Source organism: Vicia villosa, linkage group LG5 (genome assembly GCF_029867415.1).
Source record: "Vicia villosa cultivar HV-30 ecotype Madison, WI linkage group LG5, Vvil1.0, whole genome shotgun sequence".
In the NCBI taxonomy this organism is placed as follows: domain Eukaryota; kingdom Viridiplantae; phylum Streptophyta; class Magnoliopsida; order Fabales; family Fabaceae; genus Vicia; species Vicia villosa.
Window position 1 is genome coordinate 40,441,674 of NC_081184.1, and position 6,556 is coordinate 40,448,229.

Consider the following 6,556-nt stretch of genomic DNA (forward strand, 5'->3'; position numbering starts at 1 on the left):
AATGGAATATTATTAATATTATTGTTAATTTGTTATATCATATTATATTATCTTTGATCTGAATAAATTATAATATTAGTCGTGTGGAAAAACTAAAAAGTATAGTATATTAATTAATTGTTGATATTGCTAAAAATAAATTGATTGTTTATTAATTTATTTCGTGAAGCAAATGAATTGGAGACTTTTCCAAAACGAAGTAGAGTTCGAATCACGCACTCTTACTAGAGACGTGTTCATTAAATCTGCTTCCAAAAATATGGTCGGGTGAATTTTGTTTAATAAAGTTAAACTTGTTTGAAAAAGAATAAAAAAATATATCTGTTTGACATATTACTTATTAGATTTTATTTTAAATTTGAATTTGATTTTTTTAAAAATTAACAAACAAAGTCATGTACTTTTCGTTTATTATACTAGTCAAATTTAATGAATAAGGCTATTTGGTCCTTATATGAAAAGTTTGATGTCTATGTATAGTTAACTTTGTTATTTAAAAAATTGTGTATCATTGAACACAATATGTTAAGAAGTGTGGTTAGACCTAACTCAACCCTACAAAACCGGCTTGTAGGGTGAGGATTGTCCCCACTTATAAGGACATGTTCAGGCCATATATTGTCCGATGTGGGACTCTTAACACACCCCCTCACGCCCAGGACTAGACAACTGGAGCGTGGAAATAAATGGTGGGTGGCCCGATAGCGGAAACCATAGAAGGTGGCCCACCGGATCTTAAACGAGGCTCTTGATACCATGTTAAGAAATGTGGTTGAGCCTAACTCAACCCTACAAAACCGGCTTGTAGGGTGAGGATTGCCCCCACTTATAAGGACATGTTCAGGCCATATATTGTCCGATGTGGGACTCTTAACACAATATATTATATTAATAAAAAATAAAAAAATATAAAAAAATATGTGGTTTGATTTGAATCGATTTTAAAAAATTGATTTAAAATCTTATTCGAATCGAGCACAAAATATCTATGAATAGGTTCAATAATATTCAGTTTTTTAATTTTTTTTTTTTATTTGTGCGGTTTTTATTTAGATCAATTTGTATTTAGTTTTAAATACCTCTAAATTTTTAATTTATTTTAATTTTATAATTTATATTTGTTTTAATAATTAATTTTAAGCATAAAATTTTAATTTAAAATCTAATAGATCACTTCTCTAAAAGTATTTATTTATTTAATGATAAAAATCAAAGTTAAACTATTTTGTTGAAAATTTATTCTAAGTTTTTTTTTATCTCTCCTCCTTCCTTCTTTATATATATATATATATATATATATATATATATATATATATATATATATATATATATATATATATATATATATATATATATATATATATATATATATATATATATACACACACACACACTCACACACACACAAAAACAAGCTTAATGCATTTCATTAATCAAATGTTGCTCAATAGAAGGAGAAATCAAATTAATAATATTACACCTAGTCCAAGAATTGATCGCCTTCGCTAACAAGTGGCAACCAAATTTGCTTGCCGCGTGATAAACTTAACCTCAAAGTTGGGATGAGACTGTAACAAGCTCTAGATGGACATAATAATTATGCTAAACTCTAATCTACCACTATGCTTGGACCGGAGCGCTTGAACCATCCTTTGAGAGTCGCTTTCGAAAAGTTCATTTTCCAAGTGCAACGCTATAACTCCATGAATTGCCTCTTTAAGGGTCATTTTACTGATCATCTCTTACTCTAGGGCCTTGCTGCAGGCTATAAGGGTAATCTGGGAATTTTGATTGTTGAAGAATCATAATAATAATTGTCCGGAAGGCTTGTCAACAATAATTCTTCCTTCCTCTCTTAGTGATGCGTACAAATTCAAAGAAATGTTTCAATGACATAGAGAATTTCATTTCAAATGTTGGAACATTTATTTTTAGTAATTAATGTTTGGAAAGAGAAAATGGAGAACAAAATAATATCTCTCTCCTATGATGAGTGGTGCATTGTTTCAAAGGATGATTTAACGTTCTTCAAGCACTCTCTCATTGATTGAGATGTTATTACAAGAAAGGAATCGCTACAACCAAGGTAACTCTCTTTGCATTTAAATACCTTACTGGTTATTCCTTCTCTCAAGCTACGTTTCAAACATGTGCAAATCAAACAAAAATAATAAGGATAAAAAGGATATCCTACTGAAAGCCAATAAGGATCAGAATACTGATCTAAAGAAGATTGAGTCCAATGTTGGAACATCTACTTGAGCATCAGTAACATGGAAGAAATCTGTGTAAAAAATGAAGGCATTCAAGAAAAATCATGTTCAAGACTCTGATGAAGATTAGGTCAACTACAAGGACTCTCAGGTGGAAGAATTGAGTAGTTTTCTTTTGTTTTTGTTTGTTTTCTGTCAAAATTTAAAAAATACAAAAAATTTAGTTAGTGTATTTGTATACTCACTTTGTTTTGTCAATTTTTGACTAAAAATGGGGAGTATATGAGTAGTAGTAGTAGTAGTTTATCTTGTTTTATTTTTTTAGGAGTAAAGAGTGTTGCATGTCACATGTTTTCACATGTAAATTAGAAGAGTATAACTTAGTTGCTTGTTGTATGCAAGTACTTAGGGGGAGCTAGTGTTTATTGTTTCTGCAGCTACTGTTGGTGTTGCTGTTGTTGTTTTGCTTCTGTTGTTGTGTGCAGGATGTTCTACCAAATATTCTAACATCCTGAATGTTAAGGTTTATGGAGAATCTTGGATATTGTGCTCTGAGTTATGTGTGATGCTTCTGCTAAATAATCTTCTAATGTGGTATGATGTCACATCAATAAGATTATTCTTGATCAGATGTAGGGATGACAATGGGCAGAGTTTGAGTAGGGTACTATAGTACCCATCCCCATACCCGTAGTTTGAAAAAATCTCTGTACTCGAGCCTATACCTGCGTGGACACCAATGTTCACACCCGTACTCGTACTCTGTGGGTACCTCAATACCCGTACCCGTACCTGTTTACCCATGTTTGTAGTAAAATTAAATGGATGAATTACAACATATCATATAAATTTATGTTTTATAACAATATTATAAAAATTATGGGTGTTATTGTTGAGTTAAGCAATAAATAAACACTTTTATTATAATGTGTAATATTTTAATAACTGTTAGCTGAAGATTTCGTTTTGTAATATTTGTCCTTCGAAGAAGTGGAAAATCGAAGGAAAGATGGTTACTGATGGCCATCCCTTAAAAATAAAAGAATGGCTACTGATGGTCATGCTTCGAGAATAAAGATTTCTAAGTTCGTTATGAAGATAGTGAATACTGAAAGCTAGTGAAAGTATGTGTCTTCGGGGACTTAGACAAAATTTATAAAATATATTCAAGTATTACTACTTAGCGTGTTTTCGTAGTGTTTTTAATACACTGCCACGCGTCGAAGACGGACTCAGGCGAGAAGATTTGAAATTCGAAGACGGTTTCGTAACTGTCCAAGTAACAGATGGCGTCGCTAGAAGTTCTTATGAGAGACGTGGCAGTAGATTAGTGTAGGACCGTTAAGGTCGAAACTAGTATAAATAGGAGTCTTAATGTTAGGATTCTGTGTGTTCATTTTGTACAAATCACTCACATATTTACTCAAGTATCAAGCGTTAAGAGAAAGAGTTCGCTGAGAAAATGTACGTATGACACCACCACTTTAATACATGTGTATTATCTTTCGTTTTTCAAACATCTTCCAGAATTACTGCATTTCGTTTACTTCTTGCCATTTACATTTCTGTATCTTTACTTTAATGTCATTTATTTTCGAATTACTTTCATGTTATTTACTTTCAAAGTCTTAAACGTTTCTGCATTTTAAGATTCCTTACGTTTCAATAGTCCTTTTAATTTGATATGTTATGTTACTTATCTTTGCGTTGAAATCATACTTACATATAACAAAGTGATTATCAAGATTATTTGTTCTTTAATCGAACAACGCCTGTTGAAGAAGACGAATCATGAATATGGTTCGAGTGAACATTGATAACAATCTTTTTGACTATGTGTCCTAGGATCAATCTAGTCGATCCTGCGAGTAACCAAATCATATTTATTATAGTTTGGAAGACTAGCGGTTGTTTACCGGAAATCACCGTAAACAAATTGGCACGCCCAGTGGGACTGTGTCAAGCGGATTGTTTTAATCAATTGCTTTATTTTTGTCTAGACAATATCAAGATCTTGTATGAACCTTAGGAACGGTAAATTAAAGAACAGTGCACAACCGATTCCCAAACGAAGGTACAACAAGAAAATGGCCGCTACGGCCAGTGCAGGGGGTGATCGAGATCCCCCACAAGGTTCAGGATCAGGAGCGGCAAATTCGACTTCCACTCAAGGAACACGGGATGCAACGGGTCCGAATGGATCGAGACCTGCAGATAATTCCCAGGCTATGCCTGAAACTAATACAGGACCCTCAGGGACTACTCCAGTTTCAGTGTCGACAACCGCACCCTCATCCACAAGTCCAGAAGACGTACTGTTTTCCTCGACAAATGCTGCAAATAATTTGACTGGTCAAGGCACGAATTCTAATTTCGAATGGAGACCAAATAGTTCATATGGAATGCCATACCCATATGGAACAGGCGTACGAGGGGCAGGACCTATATATGCCCCAACTAACAATGCGACATTTTCACCGAATGTTAGTTCAGTGGGTCGAAGTGCACACAACACTAGTTTTTCTACCCAAGTGCCCCACTTTACCACAAATAACCAAGCAGCATTTCGACAAGAAATGGATGCAAGCAACCATGATATGCTAGGGGCTTTGGCCAGAGAAATGACTTCAATTTTAAGCCCACTAATGACAAATGTTACTACTACAAATAGGGAAAACATGGAGACTTTCCAAAAGATATCATCTCAAATGAATCGAATGGCAGAATTCATGGGAGTAACACCACCTAAAAGGAAAGACAAACATCCTTCGAATCAAGAAGAGAGGCCCATTTTGGAACGTGTACAAGATATAGTTCCGTCATCTAGGACGACCACTAGGGATGTAGGCCCCTCAGGAAGAACAGAGATGTTCGAAGGGACTCCAGTAATTAACTTAGAAGCTTCAAATCAAAGAGCCGTCCCCGTTCGACAGGAAACGGAGGAGGAGCGACCCAGGTTAAGGATTGTGGGTAGGAACGAACACCCAGATGAGATTGTCCAAAGAGTCAGAAGAGAAAATCTGGCTACAGAAAATAACTTAACTGCCATGATAGAAAGGGTTATGGCCAATAATGGCCTTAGTACTGGACTTAGACGTCCAAATTATACATCCCCTATATCAGATTATATCATGCAGACAGAATTGCCTAGGGGCACTAAGGTACCCAAATTTACAAAATTTTCAGGCGAAACTAATGAGTCAACGGTGGAACATATTGCTAGATATTTGACAGAAGCAGGAGACTTAGCGGGAAACGAGGATTTAAGGATCAAATATTTCCCTAGTTCGTTGACAAAGAATGCCTTCATTTGGTTTACTACTTTGCCACCAAATTCGATAGATGCATGGGCATACTTAGAAAGGCTTTTCCATGAGCAATTCTATATGGGCCAAACTAAGATAAGTTTGAAAGAATTGGCCAGTGTTAAAAGAAAATTCACAGAAACAATTGATGACTACTTGAATAGGTTCCGTCTGCTGAAATCAAGGTGTTTTACAACAGTCCCAGAGCATGAACTTGTCGAAATGGCTGCAGGTGGTCTAGATTATTCAATAAGAAAGAAACTAGATACCCAATACCTTAAGGACATGGCCCAATTAGCAGACAGGGTTCGACAGGTCGAACGCCTGAAGGCAGAAAAAGTTAGGGCGAATAAAAGTTATAAGAAGGAAAGAGTAGCGTACGTCGAAGCCGAGGACGCTGATGATGAGTCTTTCAACGACTCATATAGCCCTGAAGAAGTCGAAATAGACTTGGCTGAGTTGAAAGAAGCGCCACCTTATGCCTGCAAATTGCTAAATCCTGCAAATGGAAAAAACCCAGTAGAAAACGATAAGAATGATAGGTTCCCTAAGAAAACTTATACATTCGACATTACCAAGTGTGATGAAATATTTGATTTATTGGTAAAAGATGGCCAAATGATACTACCTCCAAATTCTAAAATTCCTCCGTTGGAACAACGGAAGAAAAGAGGTTTTTGTAAATATCATGGGTTTTTAGGCCATAAAACTTCTCAATGTTTCCTTTTCAGGGATTTAATTCAAAATGCTCTCAATGATGGAAGGTTGAAGTTTGCTGACAAGACCAAGAGTCATATGAGGGTCGATACCAATCCCCTGAACATTGCTGACGCTGGCCTCTGTGAGGTAGAAGATATCAACATGGCGGAGGCATCTGGAGTTGAAGTTGTGGAAACTAAAACAATGTTCAATGGAAAGCAGGCTACTGAAAGCCTAAATGGTGACATAGTCTTCAACACTGATGTTGAAGAATCTTCCAAGACAGAAATAATTGAAGCATCGAAGGAAGAAAACAGTGAGGCCACTGAAGACCTCAGG